This window comes from Salmo salar, chromosome 27 (genome assembly GCF_965601325.2).
Source record: "Salmo salar chromosome 27, fSalSal1, whole genome shotgun sequence".
Taxonomy (NCBI): domain Eukaryota; kingdom Metazoa; phylum Chordata; class Actinopteri; order Salmoniformes; family Salmonidae; genus Salmo; species Salmo salar.
In genome coordinates, this window is record NC_138317.1 from 42,857,501 (window position 1) to 42,879,638 (window position 22,138).

Sequence of the window (22,138 nt, forward strand, 5' to 3'; positions counted from 1 at the left end):
GGAGAGGAGAGGAGAGGAGAGGAGAGGAGAGGAGAGGAGAGGAGAGGAGAGGAGAGGGAGAATGACGGTAAGGCTGGATAAGATGCTACAGCCCAGAAATGCAGTTAAGCTCTGGCTGCATGTGGCTGACAGAGAGGGGCAGATTTTCTGGAGAAAGAGGAAGGGAGACAGTGTGATGTTGTGGAGGTATGGAGAATGAGAGGAAGAATTCTGGAGGAAATGGAGGCTAAGCAGGAGGATGGAGAGAGAGAAAAAGCCGTTACATGGTTGGATGGAGAGAGAGAGAGAGAGAGAGAGAGAGAGAGACACGGTACAAGGTTGGATGGATAGAGAAAAAGAGAGGTTACAGGGTTAGATGGAGAAAGAGAAAGCAAGAGAAAGAGGGTAAGAGAGGTTACAGGGATGGATGCCGTATGCAGGGATTGTTTAAGGGAAAGGGGGATACCTAGTCAGATGTACAACTGAATGCATTCAACCAAAATGTGCCTATTACAATTAACCCAGCCCCTCTGAATCAGAGAGGTGCAGGGGGTTGCCTTAATCGACGTCCACGGGGTAGTTGTTTTTGGGGGTTAACTGCCTTGCTCAAGGGCAGAAACGCAGATTTTTTCCCCCAGCTTGCTCAGGGATTCAAACCGGAGACCTTTCGGTTACTGACCCAACGCTTTTAACCGCTAGTGTGTGCACTGCTGTCCTATGGATGTGAAGGTGTAGTGGTAGCATCTCTTATGTCAGTCAACTAGGACACACACACACACACACACACACACACACACACACACACACACACACTGACACACACTGACACACACACCTCAGCATGGTCAGTCTGCACTATCAGCTGACTCTCTCTGCATGTCTCCCATCTACCTTTTTCCCCCTCTACTGTGGCTAACACTGTCTGCCCTGCTGCTATGCAAACACACACATTCACGTGAAATGCAAACACACTGCCAAAAAAACTATAGTACTAGATCACAGTGCAGAAAGGGTGTATTGTGGGTAGTTTAGGGAGGAGAGACAGAGAGGGAGGAAAAAAATGAATGAAAGGATGAATAACCCTGTTATGTATGGGACATTTTGGAAGGATATACGGAGAGCGACAGACAGACAGACAGACAGACAGACAGACAGACATCCTATATGTGTAATTATCTCTGTAATTCAGTATTAAATTGATCATCATCAACCATCCTGTAGCGCAGTTGGTAGAACATAGTGCTTGCAACACCGGGATAGTGGGTTCGATTCCCAGAACCACCCATACATGAAATGTATTCATGCATGACTAAATTACTTTGGATAAAAGCATCTGATAACGGTAAAATAGAATGGGTATTTTTCCCATTTCCGGAGCGAGTGTGGATATGAAGCGTCCATGTTGAGCGTAAAAGTGATGATTTGTTACAGGTCCCATTCACTAGATTTATAGTTATTTGGCAACTTTAGTTGTGAATGATACAAACCTTACAATGTCTTAGAAATCAGAACATATACGGGCTTCATGATGCGACAATAGACTATCGATGATTTGAGAAAGTAGAGAAAAAAGGAAATCTTGGCTCAGGTTGCACACCCCGTTCTCTCATCAAATGATCCTATTTCCACCCGTCAGACTCCAATTAATCTTGTCTTTACTAATATGTATCATTGGTTTTGATTTAGAACGGCCCCGTTATTAAATGGACAGGATCAGGTGCGGGGGGAAAAAAGACATGTGATCTTTATGCGCTCCAATAGCGAATGGAGGCCGCACGCTTTCCCACCGGTCCGCTTTTCAATGATGCCTGGTAGGCTACGTCGTTTTTATAGCGGGAGCTGTGCTTAATATGAGAACGTTTATTCCACTGCACGCATCAACCACTGTTTGAGGAGCTTGTTCTCACTGAGCTACAGGTGATATTCCGCCCAAACTCCGCTCTCCAGCCCTGTTCCTGCAGCGACCCAGTACTCCGTATGGGCTCTCCAACCCTGTTCCTACAGCTATCCAGTACTCTGTATGGTCTCTCCAGCCCTGTTCCTGCAGCTACCCAGTACTCCGTATGGGCTCTCCAACCCTGTTCCTACAGCTATCCAGTACTCTGTATGGGCTCTCCAGCCCTGTTCCTACAGCTACCCAGTACTCTGTATGTCATGGGCTCTCCAGCCCTGTTCCTTGAGCTACCCAGTACTCTGTATGGGCTCTCCAGCCCTGTTCCTGCAGCTACCTAGTACTCTGTATGCCGTGGGCCCTCCTACCCTGTTCCTGCAGCTACCCAGTACTATGTATGGGCTCTCCAGCCCTGTTCCTGCAGCTACCTAGTACTCTGTATGCCGTGGGCCCTCCTACCCTGTTCCTGGAGCTACCCAGTACTCTGTATGCCATGGGCCCTCCTACCCTGTTCCTGCAGCTACCCAGTACTCTGTATGCCGTGGGCCCTCCTACCCTGTTCCTGGAGCTACCCAGTACTCTGTATGCCATGGGCCCTCCTACCCTGTTCCTGCAGCTACCCAGTACTCTGTATGCCATGGGCCCTCCTACCCTGTTCCTGGAGCTACCCAGTACTCTGTACGCCGTGGGCTCTCCTACCCTGTTCCTGGAGCTACCCAGTACTCTGTATGCCGTGGGCTCTCCTACCCTGTTCCTGCAGCTACCCAGTACTCTGTATGCCGTGGGCTCTCCTACCCTGTTCCTGTAGTTACCCAGTACTCTGTATGCCGTGGGCTCTCCTACCCTGTTCCTGCAGCTACCCAGTGACATGTTTTTTTTTGCAACTGAACATATTTTAGTAAACTGTTGACGGCTCCTCTGCATGTTAGAGATGAAGGAGTAAAAGGACAGAGAGGGGAGGAGATGGAAACGGATGGTGGTGAGATATTCTGTATAGCTAACGGTAAGAAATTCCACTGTAATTGTAAGCTACATGTAAGCTGCCCTGCACAATCAATGAACCAACAGCATCGCCTTGGGCTGTACATGTCTCTCCCAGACTCATGGATAGACCTGTTGGAGAGGAGCATGAGGTAACCAGTCCATCCAGTATGAATAGTAACAGAGTCCACACTCAAAGGCCATGACTTGAATTTAGGCTAGACCAACTGCTATGTACAAGAGACCTCTTAAATCTGTTTTTTATTATTATTATTTTGTTTTATTCTGCCAATGCGTAACATGTGGTAGGCTATGCATTGTATGAGCCGCAATTGTCATTTTAGTTTTGTTTTTTCTCAGGCTTGGGCTCGTAAGCCTATTTGTATGCACAAGCTCTAATATTCTTATTAATATGGGGGGTTTGAATTATTCGTCACTTTGCAAAGTGCCGTCCATTTTCGTTGTGTCAGTCTTTGAGACAACATCCACAACGACCGTGTTTCACACTCCGTTTCAACCTGCTGGTGAACTTCTTTCTTCCAGCTGATCAATCACAGCGAGGGGAGTTTTAAAGGCATGATACTGTTTTGATGATTGGTGTTGGATGTGATTTTAGATTGTATTTATGCCAGAGTGGTTACAGGGACATTAGAGCCCTGAGTACCAGGCTATTAGGACCTGATGAAAGGACAATAGAGCCCTGAGTACCAGGCCATAAGGATCTGATGGAGGGACAATAGAGCCCTGAGTACCAGGCCATAAGGATCTGATGGAGGGACATTAGAGCACTGAGTACCAGGCCATTAGGACCTGATGGAGGAACAATAGATCCCTGAGTACCAGGCCATTAGGACCTGATGGAGGGACAGTAGAGCCCTGAGTACCAGGCCATTAGGACCTGATGGAGGGACAATAGAGCCCTGAGTACCAGGCCATTAGGATCTGATGGAGGGACAATAGAGCCCTGAGTACCAGGCCATTAGGACCTGATGGAGGAACAATAGATCCCTGAGTACCAGGCCATTAGGACCTGATGGAGGGACAGTAGAGCCCTGAGTACCAGGCCATTAGGACCTGATGGAGGGACATTAGAGCCCTGAGTACCAGGCCATCAGGACCTGATGGAGGGATATTAGAGCCCTGAGTACCAGGCCATTAGGACCTGATGGAGGGAGAATAAAGCCCTGAGTACCAGGCCATTAGGACCTGATGGAGGGAGAATAAAGCCCTGTGTACCAGGCCATTAGGAGCTGATGGAGGGACAGTAGAGCCCTGAGTACCAGGTCATTAGGACCTGATGGAGGGAGAATAGAGTCCTGAGTACCAGGTCATTAGGACCTGATGGAGGGACATTAGAGCCCTGAGTACCAGGTCATTAGGACCTGATGGAGGGAAAGTAGAGCCCTGAGTACCAGGCCATTAGGACCTGATGGAGGAACATTAGAGCCCTGAGTACCAGGCCATTAGAACCTGATGGAGGGACAGTAGAGCCCTGAATACCAGGTCATTAGGACCTGATGGAGAGAGAATAGACCCCTGAGTACCAGGACATTAGGACCTGATGGTCATTAGCATGTTGGGTACTAGCAAAGCATGTCCAGTGTGCATAAGAGGAGATTTCCGTGACTCAACAGTCGCGTGTAATTTTAATGCAGTCATCACTCATGACTGCCGTTGTGACGGTAACATGGTCAGCGTAACAGCCTTAGGGAGTCCTCATAGATGTGGAACAGAACATAAATGTGAAGTATTGATAGAGTGTAGTACCATGTTTACTGCGTGCATTTTCAATTGGCAAAGGTCGTTCCACATGGTCCCAGCTTGCATTTCTCCGTGACAGAGGCATTACCACAGTCCGCCGCTCTGCCATAAAGCACTGTGTCCCTAGGCAGTAGTGTAGGGACGGCTTGCATCTCACCGATGAGGGCAATGACCTGTTTCTTCCTAGAGAGTATGAGAGCTTGTCTCTCCTCCACTCTAACAAAGACGCACGCAGTAGTACACAACAGCACATTCACTGACACTGGCCTGACACTCCACAAACCCAAAGGCTCTTTCGAAAGAGTCACCTAAAAAAATTAAATGAATATAAGTGTGTGTATGTGTGTGTATGTGTGTGTGTGTGTGTGTGTGTGTGTGTGTGTGTGTGTGTGTGTGTGTGTGTGTGTGTGTGTGTGTGTGTGTGTGTGTGTGTGTGTGTGTGTGTGTGTGTGTGTGTGTGTGTGTGTGTGTGTTGGTAGAGGGCTATCAAAACTATAAACAAAACAATTGTCCAAATGTAGCCTCTGGGAAGCCAACCCCACAATCTTCAGATACACAGGTGGTACCTAGCCATTACACTATGAACTCTGCTCATAAAACATTCATTTCAACAGACCATTTAAATGACAGCCGTGCAACATTAATTGAAAAACAAATGTGTTTGTTTATTTCTCTTGCTTGGTTAAAATACAATAGTCTAAAACAGTCGATTTGTTGAAAACGTCACATCATCGGGCGAAAGCAGGGAGGGAAGGCAGATAAAGCGTTTAAAAAAAAAATCTAAGCCAATCACTTTTGCATGTGAAAACACAGAATCCTACTCATTACTCAGCACAACTTGGCCCAGCGTTGTCCCGGGTTAGGGTTTGTCCGGGGTAGGGTTTGTCCGGGGTAGGGTTTGTCCGGGGTAGGGTTTGTCCAGGGTAGAGTTGGTCCGGGGTAGGGTTTGTCCGGGGTAGGGTTTGTCCGGGGTAGGGTTTGTCCGGGTTAGGGTTTGTCCGGGGTAGGGTTTGTCCGGGGTAGGGTTTGTCCAGGTTAGGGTTTGTCCGGGGTAGGGTTTGTCCGGGTTAGGGTTTGTCCGGGGTAGGGTTTGTCCAGGTTAGGGTTTGTCCGGGGTAGGGTTTGTCCGGGTTAGGGTTTGTCCGGGTTAGGGTTTGTCCGGGTTAGGGTTTGTCCGGGGTAGGGTTTGTCCGGGGTAGGCCGTCGTTGTAAAATAAGAATTTGTTCTTAACTGACTTACCTAGTTAAATAAAGGATAAAAAAAAATAAAAAAATAAACATGCTTAATTCTGTTTGTTTTGAGCCGACTTCAGACGGACAGATCGGGCACCTGGCTCACTTCAGGGAGGCAGCCTGGATCCAAACCGAATGCAATCAAATAAAAATTAAATTAAATAACATTTTACTGGTCTCATACACGCGATTAGTGAAATGCTTATGTTTCTAGCTCAGACAGTGCAGTAAATATCTAACAAGTAATATCTTAACAGTTTCACAACATATACCCATAACACACAAATCTAAGTAGGAATTAATTAAAACTATATACATATGGACGAACGATGTCAGAGCGGAACGGACTAAGATACAGTAGAATAGTATAGAAAACAGCGTATGAGATGAGTAATGCCAGATATGTAAACATTATTGAAGTGACTAGTGTTTCCTTCCTTAAAGTAGCCAGTGATTTCTAGTCTATTCCTATAGGCAGCCGTCTCTAATGTGCTAGTGATGGCTGTTTAACAGTCTGATGGCCTTGAGATAGAAGCTGTTTTTCAGGTAGTGCAAAACACACATGCCATACACGGGCAAGATGAATCGAACCCTCTCAATGATTCTGACTACTGTTTACCCGTGTGCAGCACCCACACCACCTGACTACTGTTTACCCGTGTGCAGCACCCACACCCCCCTGACTACTGTTTACCTGTGTGCAGCACCCACACCTCCTGACTACTGTTTACCCGTGTGCAGCACCCACACCCCCCTGACTACTGTTTACCCGTGTGCAGCACCCACAACCCCCTGACTACTGTTTACCCGTGTGCAGCACCCACAACCCCCCTGACTACTGTTTACCCGTGTGCAGCACCCACACCCCCCCTGACTACTGTTTACTTGTTGATGGGAACACACTGAAAAGTAACTTGACACAGTGTTAATCAGTCAGCACAAACGTGGATTAGAATAATGACAAGGCAGGAATTGGAATGTATTCGACATGTTTGAAACAGCGATGCTTTCCGTCGAGTGAGGTAACTCACGTTCAGTGCTCAATTGAACTGAGGTTCTGTTTACGTGTGTGTTTTGGGGTTTAAACCGTTTTTACTATAGCTAAATGCGATTCATAACAAGTTGATCATTTCTTAACAAAACAATTTGTTTTTGTCGGCTATGGTTTGTGTTGTGGCCTTGGTTGTTCTTCGTTGAGGAAATGCAACGTCGCTAACTACAGTGCTTTTCCTGTCTGAAATTGGACTACGTCGTCTTACTGTAGCTTGGTCTGAACATGAGCAGTTGTGGCCTTTACAACAACAAAAAAAGAATGCAGTTCTTGAAACGGCAGTAAAAGTGTAGTAACTGCAGTCGGCTGTGGTACTTTGGACGCAGTAATTTGAACTGCAGTTATACTGCACTCTGACTGCAATCGTTTTTCTTAAGGGGGCAGTTTCCCAAAGTTTGGTGGTTTGAAACTTAACTTAACTACCGGTAACTAGCTATGTTTTGTGTAAGAAAGTAAGATACATTGTGGCGCATGAATTAACACATTAGCTAACGTTACAGTCTTATGTTGGCTAACGTTAACTAGCTAGTTAATGTTAAACGGGCTATCGTAGCAGCCAAGGACATTTCCTATCTTATTTGTGCTTATTTGTGCATATTTGTGTATATTTGTGTATATTTGTGCATATTTGTGCTTATTTGTGCTCATGCAAGTGTCTAGATCAGTAGTTTACACATGATGACTTCAGCCTTATATGAAAAGCCTTACTTGGCAAAATATAGCTAGCTAGCTTTCCTTGTTTGTTGGTTAGCTACCTAATCAATGCTAGCTCTCATCTGACTGGTATAATGTTACATTAGCTAACTAGCTAGCTAGCTAACTACCTAGATAAGCATAGGCTAACTACCTTTGTTTGCCTGTTCGTTAGTGAGCTAGCTTTCAGCCGACTGGTGTTTGCGAGCTACAGAGGCTAGCTGCTGGACTTTGCAAATGCAAGTTATGTTAGCTAGGTAACGTTAGACATTCACATTTACATTTAAGTCATTTAGCAGACGCTCTTATCCAGAGCGACTTACAAATTGGTGCATTCACCTTATGATATCCAGTGGAACAACCACTTTACAGTAGTGCATCTAAATCTTTTAGGGGTGGGTGGGTTAGAAGGATTACTTTATCCTATCCTACATATTCCTTAAAGAGGTGGGGTTTCAGGTGTCCCCGGAAGGTGGTGATTGACTCCGCTGTCCTGGCGTCGTGAGGGAGCTTGTTCCACCATAGGGGTGCCAGAGCAGCGAACAGTTTTGACTGGGCTGAGCGGGAAATGTGCTTCCTCAGAGGTAGGGGGGCCAGCAGGCCAGAGGTGGATGAGCGCAGTGCCCTCGTTTGGGTGTAGGGACTGATCAGAGCCTGAAGGTACGGAGGTGCCGTTCCCCTCACGGCTCCGTAGGCAAGCACCATGTTCTTGTAGCGGATGCGAGCTTCAACTGGAAGCCAGTGGAGAGAGCGGAGGAGCGGGGTGACGTGAGAGAACTTGGGAAGGTTGAACACCAGACGGGCTGCGGCGTTCTGGATGAGTTGTAGGGGTTTAATGGCACAGGCAGGGAGCCCAGCCAACAGCGGGTTGCAGTAATCCAGACGGGAGATGACAAGTGCCTGGATTAGGACCTGCGCCGCTTCCTGTGTGAGGCAGGGTCGTACTCTGCGAATGTTGTAGAGCATGAACCTACAGGATCGGGTCATCGCCTTGATGCTAGTGGAGAACGACAGGGTGTTGTCCAGGGTCACGCCAAGGTTCTTAGCACTCTGGGAGGAGGACACAATGGAGTTGTCAACCGTGATGGCGAGATCATGGAACGGGCAGTCCTTCCCCGGGAGGAAAAGCAGCTCCGTCTTGCCGAGGTTCAGCTTGAGGTGGTGATCCGTCATCCACACTGATATGTCTGCCAGACATGCAGAGATGCGATTCGCCACCTGGTTATCAGAAGGGGGAAAGGAGAAGATTAATTGTGTGTCGTCTGCATAGCAATGATAGGAGAGACCATGTGAGGATATGACAGAGCCAAGTGACTTGGTGTATAGCGAGAATAGGAGAGGGCCTAGAACAGAGCCCTGGGGGACACCAGTGGTGAGAGCGCGTGGTGCGGAGACAGATTCTCGCCACGCCACCTGGTAGGAGCGACCTGTCAGGTAGGACGCAATCCAAGCGTGGGCCGCGCCGGAGATGCCCAACTCGGAGAGGGTGGAGAGGAGGATCTGGTGGTTCACAGTATCAAAGGCAGCAGATAGGTCTAAAAGGATGAGAGCAGAGGAGAGAGAGTTAGCTTTAGCAGTGCGGAGAGCCTCCGTGACACAGAGAAGAGCAGTCTCAGTTGAATGACCAGTCTTGAAACCTGACTGATTTGGATCAAGAAGGTCATTCTGAGAGAGATGGCAAGAGAGCTGGCCAAGGACGGCACGTTCAAGAGTTTTGGAGAGAAAAGAAAGAAGGGATACTGGTCTGTAGTTGTTGACATCGGAGGGATCGAGTGTAGGTTTTTTCAGAAGCGGTGCAACTCTCGCTCTCTTGAAGACGGAAGGGACATAGCCAGCGGTCAAGGATGAGTTGATGAGCGAGGTGAGGTAAGGGAGAAGGTCTATGGAAATGGTCTGGAGAAGAGAGGAGGGGATAGGGTCAAGCGGGCAGGTTGTTGGGCGGCCGGCCGTCACAAGACGCGAGATTTCATCTGGAGAGAGAGGGGAGAAAGAGGTCAAAGCACAGGGTAGGGAAGTGTGAGCAGGACCAGCGGTGTCGTTTGACTTAACATACGAGGATCGGATGTCGTCGACCTTCTTTTCAAAATGGTTGACGAAGTCATCCGCAGAGAGGGAGGAGGGGGGGAGGAGGATTCAGGAGGGAGGAGAAGGTGGCAAAGAGCTTCCTAGGGTTAGAGGCAGATCGTTGGAACTTAAAGTGGTAGAAAGTGGCTTTAGCAGCAGAGACAGAAGAGGAAAATGTAGAGAGGAGGGAGTGAAAGGATGCCAGGTCCGCAGGGAGGCGAGTTTTCCTCCATTTCCGCTCGGCTGCCCGGAGCCCTGTTCTGTGAGCTCGCAATGAGTCGTCGAGCCATGGAGCAGGAGGGGAGGACCGAGCCGGCCTGGAGGATAGGGGACATAGAGAGTCAAAGGATGCAGAAAGGGAGGAGAGGAGGGTTGAGGAGGCAGAATCAGGAGATAGGTTGGAGAAGGTTTGAGCAGAGGGAAGAGATGATAGGATGGAAGAGGAGAGAGTAGCGGGAGAGAGAGTGCGAAGGTTGCGAAGGCGAGTAGGGGCAGAGTGAGAAGTGTTGGAGGAGAGTGAGAGGGAAAAGGATACAAGGTAGTGGTCGGAGACTTGGAGGGGAGTTGCAATGAGATTAGTGGAAGAACAGCATCTAGTAAAGATGAGGCCAAGCGTATTGCCTGCCTTGTGAGTAGGGGGGGAGGTGAGAGGGTGAGGTCAAAAGAGGAGAGGAGTGGAAAGAAGGAGGCAGAAAGGAATTAGTCAAAGGTAGACGTGGGGATGTTAAAGTCACCCAGAACTGTGAGAGGTGAGCCATCCTCAGGAAAGGAATTTATCAAGGCGTCAAGCACATTGATGAACTCTCCAAGGGAACCTGGAGGACGATAAATGATAAGGATGTTAAGCTTGAAAGGGCTGGTAACTGTGACAGCATGGAATTCAAAGGATGAGATAGACAGATGGGTCAGGGGAGAAAGAGAGAATGTCCACTTGGGAGAGATGAGGATTCCAGTGCCACCACCCCACTGGCCAGATGCTCTCGGGGTATGCGAGAACACGTGGTCGGACGAGGAGAGAGCAGTAGGAGTAGCAGTGTTATCTGTGGTAATCCATGTTTCCGTCAGCGCCAAGAAGTCAAGGGACTGGAGGGTAGCATAGGCTGAGATTAACTCTGCCTTGTTGGCCGCAGACCGGCAGTTCCAGAGGCTGCCGGAGACCTGGAACTCCACGTGGGTTGTGCGCCCGGGGGCCACCAGGTTAGAGTGGCAGCGGCCACGCGGTGTGAAGCGTTTGTATGGCCTGTGCAGAGGGGAGAGAACAGGGATAGACAGACACATAGTTGACAGGCTACAGAAGAGGCTACGCTAATGCGAAGGAGATTGGAATGACAAGTGGACTACACGTCTCGAATGTTCAGAAAGTTAAGCTTCCGTTGCAAAAATCTTATTGACTAAAATGACTAAAATGATACAGTACTGCTGGCTGGTGGAGTAGGCTAGCTAGCAGTGGCTGCATTGTTGACTTTGTTTGAAAGTGTAGCTGGCTAGGTAACCTCGATAGTTTCAGTACTACACCTTTATCATGATACAAAGGCAACTATGTAGCTAGCTAACATAACACTAATCAAGACGTTCCTTTGTAATGTATTTAGTTTCTACAATGCTGCTCGTCTGTAAAAGTTGGCTAGGTTTGGAAAATGGCGTCGCGGAGGACGAAAATAGCTGGGTAGCTAACCTCGATAATTACTCTAAACTACACAATTATCAAACTATGACAAAGACAACTATGTAGCTAGGTAACACTACACTAATCAAATCGTTCCGTTGTAATGTATTAGTTTCTACAGTGCTGCTAGTCGGTAAAGGTTGGCTAGCTAGCAGTTAGGTACCTAGCTAATCAAACTATCTGTTTGCATTTATTGATTAATCTCAGCTTGAATACCACCATATACCGTAGCTAGCTATGTACAGTAGCCTCGGCCTGTTGGCGTACCCTTCTTATGACTGGCAGCATGGCGCAAGCAGCTGTGTTGTTGCCGAGCAACCGCCCGGTGTTAGAACTCTGAGATTTGGCTGAAAAGATGTTAGCATTGTCAAGCATTGAACTCTGATGAAAGATGTTAGCATTGTCAAGCATTGAACTCTGATGAAAGATGTTAGCATTGTCAAGCATTGAACTCTGATGAAAGATGTTAGCATTGTCAAGCATTGAACTCTGATGAAAGATGTTAGCATTGCCAAGCATTGAACTCTGATGAAAGATGTTAGCATTGCCAAGCATTGAACTCTGATGAAAGATGTTAGCATTGTCAAGCATTGAACTCTGATGAAAGATGTTAGCATTGCCAAGCATTGAACTCTGATGAAAGATGTTAGCATTGTCAAGCATTGAACTCTGATGAAAGATGTTAGCATTGTCAAGCATTGAACTCTGATGAAAGATGTTAGCATTGTCAAGCATTGAACTCCGATGAAAGATGTTAGCATTGTCAAGCATTGAACTCTGATGAAAGATGTTAGCATTGTCAAGCATTGAACTCTGATGAAAGATGTTAGCATTGCCAAGCATTGAACTCTGATGAAAGATGTTAGCATTGTCAAGCATTGAACTCTGATGAAAGATGTTAGCATTGTCAAGCATTGAACTCTGATGAAAGATGTTAGCATTGTCAAGCATTGAACTCTGATGAAAGATGTTAGCATTGTCAAGCATTGAACTCTGATGAAAGATGTTAGCATTGCCAAGCATTGAACTCTGATGAAAGATGTTAGCATTGTCAAGCATTGAACTCCGATGAAAGATGTTAGCATTGTCAAGCATTGAACTCTGATGAAAGATGTTAGCATTGTCAAGCATTGAACTCTGATGAAAGATGTTAGCATTGTCAAGAATGCTACAAAAAGGTAACACGTTGTTGGTTCTTAATGGACAAAAAAATTAGCACGTGAGAGTAATAAATTACACAATGTAATCAAAAATGTTGCTTCTACAAACTTATTCAGTCCGAAAGGTGGCAAGTCTAATGGTCACTTTATGGCCAATATACCATGGCTAAGGGCTGTTCTTAAGCACGACATAACGCAGAGTACCTGGACACAGCCCTTAGCCGTGGTATATTGGCCAGATACCACAAACCCCCGAGGTGTCTTATTGCCATTATAAACTGGTTACCAATGTAATTAGAGCAGTAAAAATAAATGTTTTGTCATACCCGTGGTATACGGTCTGATATACCATGGCTGTCAGCCAATCAGCATTCAGGGCTCGAACCACCCAGTCTCTAATATAGATTTTATATAGCAGAACAGACACAGTGTTCATGCATTTCATGTTTGTTTCTATAGAGTAAGGTTGGAGATTCCATGCTCCTATAAATATTACTAGCCTCCATATGTATTGATTTGCCGGCAACAAGTATAGTTTGTCGTACAGTTAATACAGCTTCATAATGTCTAGAAGGTAAAGTAAAAAAAATATATATTTTACCTTTATTTAACCAGGTAGGCCAGTTGAGAACAAGTTCTCATTTACAACTGCGACCTGGCCAAGATAAAGCAAAGCAGTGCGACACAAAACAACAACACAGAGTTACACATAAACAAATGTACAGTCAATAACACAATAGAAAATAGAAAAATCTATGTACAGTGTGTGCAAATGTAGAAGAGTAAGCTCTATCTATTTGTGTCATGCAGCTATACACACGATTATGTTTACAATAACCCTCACAGCCCACAGAAAGGACTGACATAGTGTACATGGCAAACGTATGTTAATGTGTTGTGTGCTCTTTCCGACCAAGATTGGATGATGGCTGTTCTGGTATTTACTCCGCTGTTGCTAGGACACTCCCTTTCAACATTTTAACCGAGCCCACTGATTGGCTGCCGGCGACATTGCAAGATTCTCTCACCCCAAATATCTCTTGTTCCTCCCATAGAAACATGCCTGTCTGTATCTCTCCCTCTCTCTCCATCCATCCATCCCTCTTTTTTTAATTTCTCTTTTTAAATCCCTCTCCTTTCTTTTTCCTGTCTTTCTATCATTCTCTCTCTCTTGTTTCTTTTCCATCTTTCAGCCTGTGTCTGTCTGTCTGTCTGTCTGTCTGTCTGTCTGTCTGTCTGTCTGTCTGTCTGTCTGTCTGTCTGTCTGTCTGTCTGTCTGTCTGTCTGTCTGTCTGTCTGTCTGTCTGTCTGTCTGTCTGTCTGTCTGTCTGTCTGTCTACAGTATCTCCCTAAGCCTTTTCTTTGTCAGTGTTACCTCTCTACAACCACACATACCATCCAATTATTTTCCCCGCATACAGTCAAATTCGGAAGTAGAAGCACAAGCATTTCGCTACACTCGCAATAACATGTGACCAATAAAACGTGATTTGATTTATGTTACAAAATGGTGACGGACACATCATATTAACCTCGTACGAACCATCCTGATCTCACAAAGTTAAATTCAGTTTCACTACACGTGGTACGAGGCTAAGATTATGTAGAAGCACCTTGTAATATGAAATTGCCATCCTCTGCAGATATAAGCTTACAGTAGAACAATATACTGTATCATTACAGATAGGAGTCTACTGTCTGTTTAAGATACAGGACCTCATTATGCTTGCTTAGCTGTGTCATAAATGTTATGTTTGATGAGGCAGAAGTAAGGGAAGGAGGGAGGGAGGGAGGGAGGGAGGGAGGGAGGGAGGGAGGGAGGGAGGGAGGGAGGGAGGGAGGGAGGGAGGGAGGGAGGGAGGGAGGGAGGGAGAGAGAGAGAGAGAGTGGAAGGGAGCGAGGGAGGGAGGGAGAGTGAGAGGGAGGGAGGCAGGGAGGGAGAGAGAGAGAGAGAGAGAAAGGGAGCGAGGGAGAGGGAGAGATTGTCCAGAGAGGGTAGGTTGATATAGTATGACTAGGCCTCTCAGCCTTTGTCTTTCTCACCTCCCCTTTCTGCATCTGTCCATCTCATGCTCTCACTCTCTCTGTCTGTCTCTTTCTCACCTCCCCTTTCTGCATCTGTCCATCTCATGCTCTCACTCTCTCTGTCTGTCTCTTTGTATCTCCGTCTCTCTCTTTCTCCCCCCCCCCTCCCCAGTCTCTCTCTCTGTCCCTCAATTCAATTCAAAGGGCTTTATTGGCATGAGAAACACATGTTTACATTGCCAAAGCATGTAAAATAGATAAGAAATAAAATTGAAACAATAACATTTTTACAATAAACACTCACAAGAGTTTCAAAGGAAAAGAGACATTTCAAATGTCATATTATGTCTGTATACAGTGTTGTAATGATGTCCAAATAGTTAACGTATAAAAGGGAAAATAAATAAACATAAATATAGGTTGTATTTACAATGGTGTTTGTTCTTCACTGGTTGACCTTTTCTTGTGGCAACAGGTCACACATCTTGCTGCTGTGATGGAACACTGTGGTATTTCACCCAGTAGATATGGGAGTTCATCAAAAATGTATTTGTATTCAAATTCTTTGTGGATCTGTGTAATCTGAGGGAAATATGTGTCTCTAATATGGTCATACATTTGGCAGGAGGTTAGGAAGTGCAGCTCAGTTTCCACCTCATTTTGTGGCCAGTGTGCACGTAGTCTGCCTTCTCTTGAGAGCCAGGTCTGCCTACGGCGGCCTTTCTCAATAGCAAGGCTGTGCTCTACATAGTCAAAGCCTTCCTTAATTTGGGTCAGTCACAGTGGTCAGGTATTCTGTCACTGTACACTCTCTGTTAAGGGCCAAATAGCATTCTCTGTTTTTTTTTGTCAATTCTTTCCAAGTAATTATCTTTTTGTTTTCTCATGATTTGGTTGGGTCTAATTGTGTTGCTGTCCTGGGGCTCTGTGGGGTTTGTGTTTGTGAACAGAGCCCCAGGACCAGCTTGCTTAGGGGACTCTTCTCCAGGTTCATCTCTCTGTAGGTAATGGCTTTTAATGTTGGTTTTCTGTTTGTAATTTTCCAATTTCGAGATATCCAATTACGATCTTGTCTGATCGCTGCAACTCATCAAACCGCGCTCCTTAACACCCGCTCGCTTAACCCGGAAGCCAGCCGCAGCTATGTGTCGAAGGAAAACACTGTTCAACTGACGATATATATATATTTTACTGCACCTCTCTCTTCCATTATTGTATGGACAAACCCTTTTGTCCCCTAATGCACTGGTTACATGTAATATGGGTCAGGGTGTGTGATTGTCACGGTTGGGGAAGTGAGAGTTGAGGGTGAGGAAGGAGGTGAGGAAGGAAGGGGGGAGGGGGAGAGGAGGTGAGGAAGGAAGGGGGGAGGGGGAGAGGAGGTGAGGAAGGAAGGGGGGAGGGGGAGAGGAGGTGAGGAAGGAAGGGGGGAGGGGGAGAGGAGGTGAGGAAGGAAGGGGGGAGGGGGAGAGGAGGTGAGGAAGGAAGGGGGGAGGGGGAGAGGAGGTGAGGAAGGAAGGGGGGAGGGGGAGAGGAGGTGAGGAAGGAAGGGGGGAGGGGGAGAGGAGGTGAGGAAGGAAGGGGGGAGGGGGAGAGGAGGTGAGGAAGGGGACTAGTCCTGTAGTGTCACTGGTAACCTTTCAGATATTTTTCTCGACGATTATTGTGTGTGTGTGTGTGTGTGTGTGTGTGTGTGTGTGTGTGTGTGTCTGTGTGTGTGTGTGTGTGTGTGTGTGTGTGTGTGTGTGTGTGTGTGTGTGTGTGTGTGTGTGTGTCTGTGTGTGTGTGTGTGTGTGTGTGTGTGTGTGTGTGTGTGTGTGTGTGTGTGTGTGTGTGTGTGTGTGTGTGTGTGTGTGTGTGTGTGTGTGTGATGATTTCCTCTGCTCTTCCGTAAAGGACAGTGACCTACGGTGACAGTGTGTTCAGTATCAACAGTAAACAGCTATGTGACAACCAACCTGAATATGACAGATATTAGAGATGGTAACATCTCACTGTGTGACAGTTCAGAATACATGTTTTCTGTCTTTAATTCATTGGTCCCTGATAGATTTTATTGGCTTATTGAGTAGAATGTGGTATATTTTGTGACGTGATTTTCATTGAAACGCTAATCAGATACATTTTTATTTGTCACATGGGCTGAATACAACGGGTGTAGACTTAACTGTGAAATGCTTGACATGAAAAAAATGTGTAATACAAGAGAAATAAAATCCAACAAGAATCAATACTCAGACCCCTTGACATTTTGTTACGTTACAGCCTTATTCTAAAATTATTATATTTATGGTTTTTTTATCATCAATCTACACACAATACCCCACAATGACAAAGCAAAAACAGGTTTTAGACCAATGAAATTGCCGAACGGGTTAAGGTCAAACAACTTTTTTGTTTACTGTTTAGATTAAATCGAGCGTGCTCAAACTTCCCATCATTCTGATTACGGTAGTCATTTTGTCACCCTCATCATGGCAAAGACACGGAGAAATGCATATGATGTAGCTTTCAAGTTGAAGGCGATTGATCTGGCTGTTGGAAAAGGAAATAGAGCTGCTGCACAGGAGCTTGGTCTGGAGAAATGCCTTTCTTGGTAGGCTACTGTTTACTGCTAATTTTTTATTTTTTGTTACAAGCTGTGTTTCGTTAAAGCCTATTTATTTTTGTTACAAGCCGTGTTTCGGTAAAACCTATTTATTTTTGTTACAAGCCGTGTTTCGTTAAAGCCTGTGTAAAGTTCATTTGTTTCAATGTACCGGTAGGCACCTGCGGCTTATAGACATGTGCGGCTTATTTATGTTCAAAATAATACTTTTTTTAAAATTCAGTGGGTGCGGCTTATATTCAGGTGCGCTTAAATTACGGTATTCAGATCCTTTGCTATGAGACTCGAAACTGAGATACTTGGGATTTTTCTACAACTTGATTGGAGTCCACCTGTGGAAAATTCAATTGATTGGACATGATTTGGAAAGGCACACACCTGTCTATATAAGGTCCCACAGTTGACAGTGCAAGTCAGAGCAAAAACCAAGCCATGAGGTCGAAGGAATTGTCCGTAGAGCTCCGAGACAGGATTGTGTCAATGCACAGATCCATCATTCTTAAAGACATTTGGAACCACCAAGACTCATCCTAGAGCTGGCCGGCCAAACAGGGAGGTGAACAAGAACCCGATGGTCACTCTAACAGAGCTCCAGAGTTCCTCTGTGGAGATGTGAGAACCTTCCAGAAGGTCAACCATCTCTGCAGCACCAAATCAGACCTTTATGGTAAAGTGGCCAGATGGAAGCCACTCCTCAGTAAAAGGCACATGACAGCCCACTTGGAGTTTGCCAAAAAGGCACCTAAAGACTCTCAGACCATGAGAAACAAGATTCTCTGGTCTGTTGAAACCAAGATTGAACTCTTTGGCCGGAATGCCAAGCGTCACATCTTGAGGAAACCTGGCACCATCCCTACGGTGAAGCATGGTGGTGGTGGCAGCATCGTGTTGTGGGGATGTTAAGTCAGGATCGAGGGAAAGATGAACAGAGCAAAGTACAGAGAGATCATTGATGAAAACCTGCTCCAGAGCACTCAGGACCTCAGACTGGGGCGAAGGTTCACCTTCCAACAGGACAACAATCCTAAGCACACAGCCAAAACAACACAGGAGTGGCTTCGGATCAAGTCTCTGAATGTCCCCAAGAAGACTTGAGGCTGTAATCGCTGCCAAAGGTGTTTCAACAAAGTACTGAGTAAAAGGTCTGAATACTTATTTAAATGTGATATCAGTTTTCTTATGTATCTGAGTCTTACTAATCCTAGTAACACATACAGTTGTTGTTTATGTTTGTTGTTGTTTATGTTTGTGTTGTTGTTTTAGAAAGTCAGAGTCCACAGATTAGAAAGCTAAACGCCTGGACTGGAATAACAAAATGAAGAAAAAAGATTTTCTATCCTTCAGTAAAATCTTTCTAGTCACATTGAGATTGACAAGTGAGTCCTGAGAATGAGTGTGTAAATTTGAGTGCGTATGATCTGTGTGTGTGTGTGTGTGTGTGTGTGTGTGTGTGTGTGTGTGTGTGTGTGTGTGTGTGTGTGTGTGTGTGTGTGTGTGTGTGTGTGTGTGTGTGTGTACATAGGAGAGATGGGGGTTCAGATCTGACTCTACACCAGTTCATCTCATTCCATATAATCTGTTGGGAATCTAGGATTTCCCCCTCAGATCACATCTGATCACATTATACGGACATGGGCAGGGGGGGCTTAGAGGGGTCAGTATTGGGGAGGATGGATATTCCATTAGATAGAGACAGAGACACAGAGAGAGAGAGAGACACAGAGAGAGAGAGACAGAGAGACACAGAGACAGAGACAGAGAGACAGTGAGAGAGACAGAGAGAGAGAGAGAGAGAGACACAGAGAAAGAGAGAGAGACAGAGAGAGAGAGACAGAGAGAGAGACAGAGACACAGAGAGAGAGAGACAGAGAGGGAGACACAGAGAGACAGAGAGACAGAGAGACAGAGAGAGACAGAGCAACAGAGAGAGAGAGAGAGAGACAGAGAGAGAGAGAGAGAGAGATAAAGATAGAGAGACAGAGACAGAGAGACACAGAGAGAGAGACACAGAGACAGAGAGAGAGAGAGAGAGAGAGAGACAGAGAGAGACAGAGACAGAGAGGGAGACACAGAGAGAGACAGAGAGAGAGACAGAGACAGAGAGGGAGACACAGAGAGAGACAGAGAGAGAGACAGAGACAGAGAGGGAGACACAGAGAGACAGAGAGACAGAGAGCAACAGAGAGAGAGAGAGAGAGAGAGAGACACAGAGAAAGAGAGAGCGACAGAGACAGAGAGAGAGACAGAGACAGAGAGGGAGACACAGAGAGACAGAGAGGGAGACAGAGAGAGACAGAGAGAGAGACAGAGAGAGAGAGACAGAGACACAGAGAGAGACAGAGAGACAGAGAGCGAGAGAGCGAGAGAGCGAGAGAGCAGAGACACAGAGACACAGAGAGCGAGAGAGCGAGAGCGAGAGCGAGAGCGAGAGAGAGAGCGACAGACAGACAGACAGACAGACAGACAGACAGACAGACAGACAGACAGACAGACAGACAGACAGACAGACAGACAGACAGACAGACAGACAGACAGACGTGAAGTTATATCAGACGTAACCAATTAGGTGAGATAGTAAGACTGGCTGGAATTAATGGGGTTACTTTCTCCAAGACTCTTCTCACAAGCTGTTCTTTACAGATAGATTACATCAGCAATCAGGCTCTTTAATATATAATACTATTCCATAACCCAGTAGAAATCCCTCTAAAGAACTTTGAGTTGGTTAACGTTGTTCTCCATGGCAGAGGTTTCAGAGAGCTACTCTGTCATGTTATCTCACAGTCAATGTTTGGTGACAGTCCCAACGTACTAGACTCCAATTAGCCATAGTTAGTGTCTTCGTTAGAACAGTCAACGCGAAACTCTGTCCATCGGAAAGGTACAGAGAGTCCTGGCCAACAGTTGCCTCTCTCTCTCTCTCCGTCTCCAAATCCTGTCAAGGCACGACACTGACTGGAGAGCTCACATACACACACTTCTGCAGAACGCGCATGAGAAACACGCAGAGGCCTAGACACACACACACAAACACACACACACACACACACACACACACACACACACACTCATGCAGAACACACCAATATGACTGCACACAGTTGAGAGAGTGGTTGAGCGGAGTATAAAAAAAGAGACGTACAGTACTGTTTCTGAGAATCTGATGTCACTGATCAACTTCCTGATTCTACAGGAAACAGCTCAAACCCTAAATAACCACAGGCCCGAATACAGTATGTCTCTATTTGAAGAAGAGGTCAGGCAGTACCTCCCCTAGAGATAGTACCTCCCCTAGAGATAATACTTTACATTTTAGTCATTTAGCAGACGCTCTTATCCAGAGCGACTTACAGTAGTGAATGCATACATTTCATACATTTTTTTTTTTTTCTGTGCTGGCCCCCCGTGGGAATCGAACCCACAACCCTGGTGTTGCAAACACCATGCTCTACCAACTGAGCTACAGGGAAGGCCCCTAGGGATAATACCTCCCCTAGAGATAATACCTCCCCCTAGAGATAATACCTCCCCTAGAGATAATACCTCCCCTAGAGATAGTACCTCCACTAGAGATAATACCTCCCCTAGAGATAATACCTCCCCTAGAGATAATACCTCCTCTAGAGATAATACCTCCCCTAGAGATAATAGCTCCCCTAGAGACAATACCTCCCCTAGAGACAATAGCTCCCCTAGAGACAATACCTCCTCTAGAGACAATACCTCCTCTAGAGATAATACCTCCTCTAGAGATAATACCTCCTCTAGAGACAATACCTCCCCTAGAGATAATACCTCCCCTAGAGATAATACCTCCTCTAGAGACAATACCTCCTCTAGAGACAATACCTCCCCTAGAGATAATACCTCCTCTAGAGATAATACCTCCTCTAGAGACAATACCTCCCCTAGAGATAATACCTCCTCTAGAGATAATAACTCCCATAGAGATAGTACCTCCTCTAGAGATAGTACCTCCTCTAGAGATAGTACCTCCCCTAGAGATAGTACCTCCCCTATAATACCTCCTCTAGAGATAATACCTCCCCTATAATACCTCCCCTAGAGATAATACCTCCCCTAGAGATAATACCTCCCCTAGAGATAATACCTCCCCTAGAGATAATACCTCCCCTAGTGATAATACCTCCCCTAGAGATAATACCTCCCCTAGAGATAATACCTCCCCTGAGCCCCCCTGGATAATACCTCCCCTAGAGATAATACCTCCCCAGGAGTTAATACCTCCCATAGACATATCTCCCCTAGAGACACTGATCTAAGTGTAACCGATGCGAAATGGCTAGCTAGTTAGCGGTGGTGCGCGCTAATAGCGTTTCAATCAGGTGACATCACTCACTCTGAGACCTGAAGTAGTTGTTCCCCTTACTCTGCAAAGGCCACAGCTTTTGTGGCGCGATGGGTAACGATGCTTCGTGGGTGTCAGTTGTTGATGTGTGCAGAGGGTCCCTGGTTCAAGCCCAGGTTGGGGCGAGGAGAGGGACGGAAGCTATACTGTTACATAAGGTCTTTTTTACAATAACATCTTGTAACCAGTGTAGTTATATTGATCTGACATGGTCAGTTTTACACAACCCACCACCACCACCTAACAGCAACGTCAAAGCAGAACAGCCCTAGAAGTACTGATAGGGAATAACAGTGATGTGACGGGTTAGGAGAAACCCATGTAAAAGAGTCCTTGCTTTCATCTGTCCAAGGAAGGAAGGAAGGAAGGAAGGAAGGGAGGGAGGGAGGGAGGGAGGGAGGGTCTGTCTCTTTTCTGGAAAGCATTTTTAATTTTTTTATTTTTTATTTTACCTTTATTTAACCAGGTAGGCCAGTTGAGAACAAGTTCTCCTTTACAACTGCGACCTGGCCAAGATAAAGCAAAGCAGTCCAACACAAACAACAACACAGAGTTGCTCATGGAGTAAAGAAGCGTACAGTCAATAACATATAGGAAAAAATAGAAAGTCTATATACAGTGTGTGCAAATGGCGTGAGGAGGTAAGGCAATAAATAG

General features: G+C 46.0%; 2 protein-coding genes across 3 annotated transcripts in view; one reads left to right on the top strand and one right to left on the bottom strand.

The window, feature by feature from the left end:
• The window catches only part of LOC145864417 (uncharacterized), a 78,014-nt gene that overhangs the window by 25,863 nt on the left and 30,013 nt on the right, over positions 1-22,138 (bottom strand). The gene's annotated exons all lie outside the window — the stretch shown is intronic.
• Positions 1-22,138, top strand: part of fam49al (family with sequence similarity 49 member A, like) — a 106,887-nt gene that overhangs the window by 1,160 nt on the left and 83,589 nt on the right. The window lies entirely within an intron of this gene.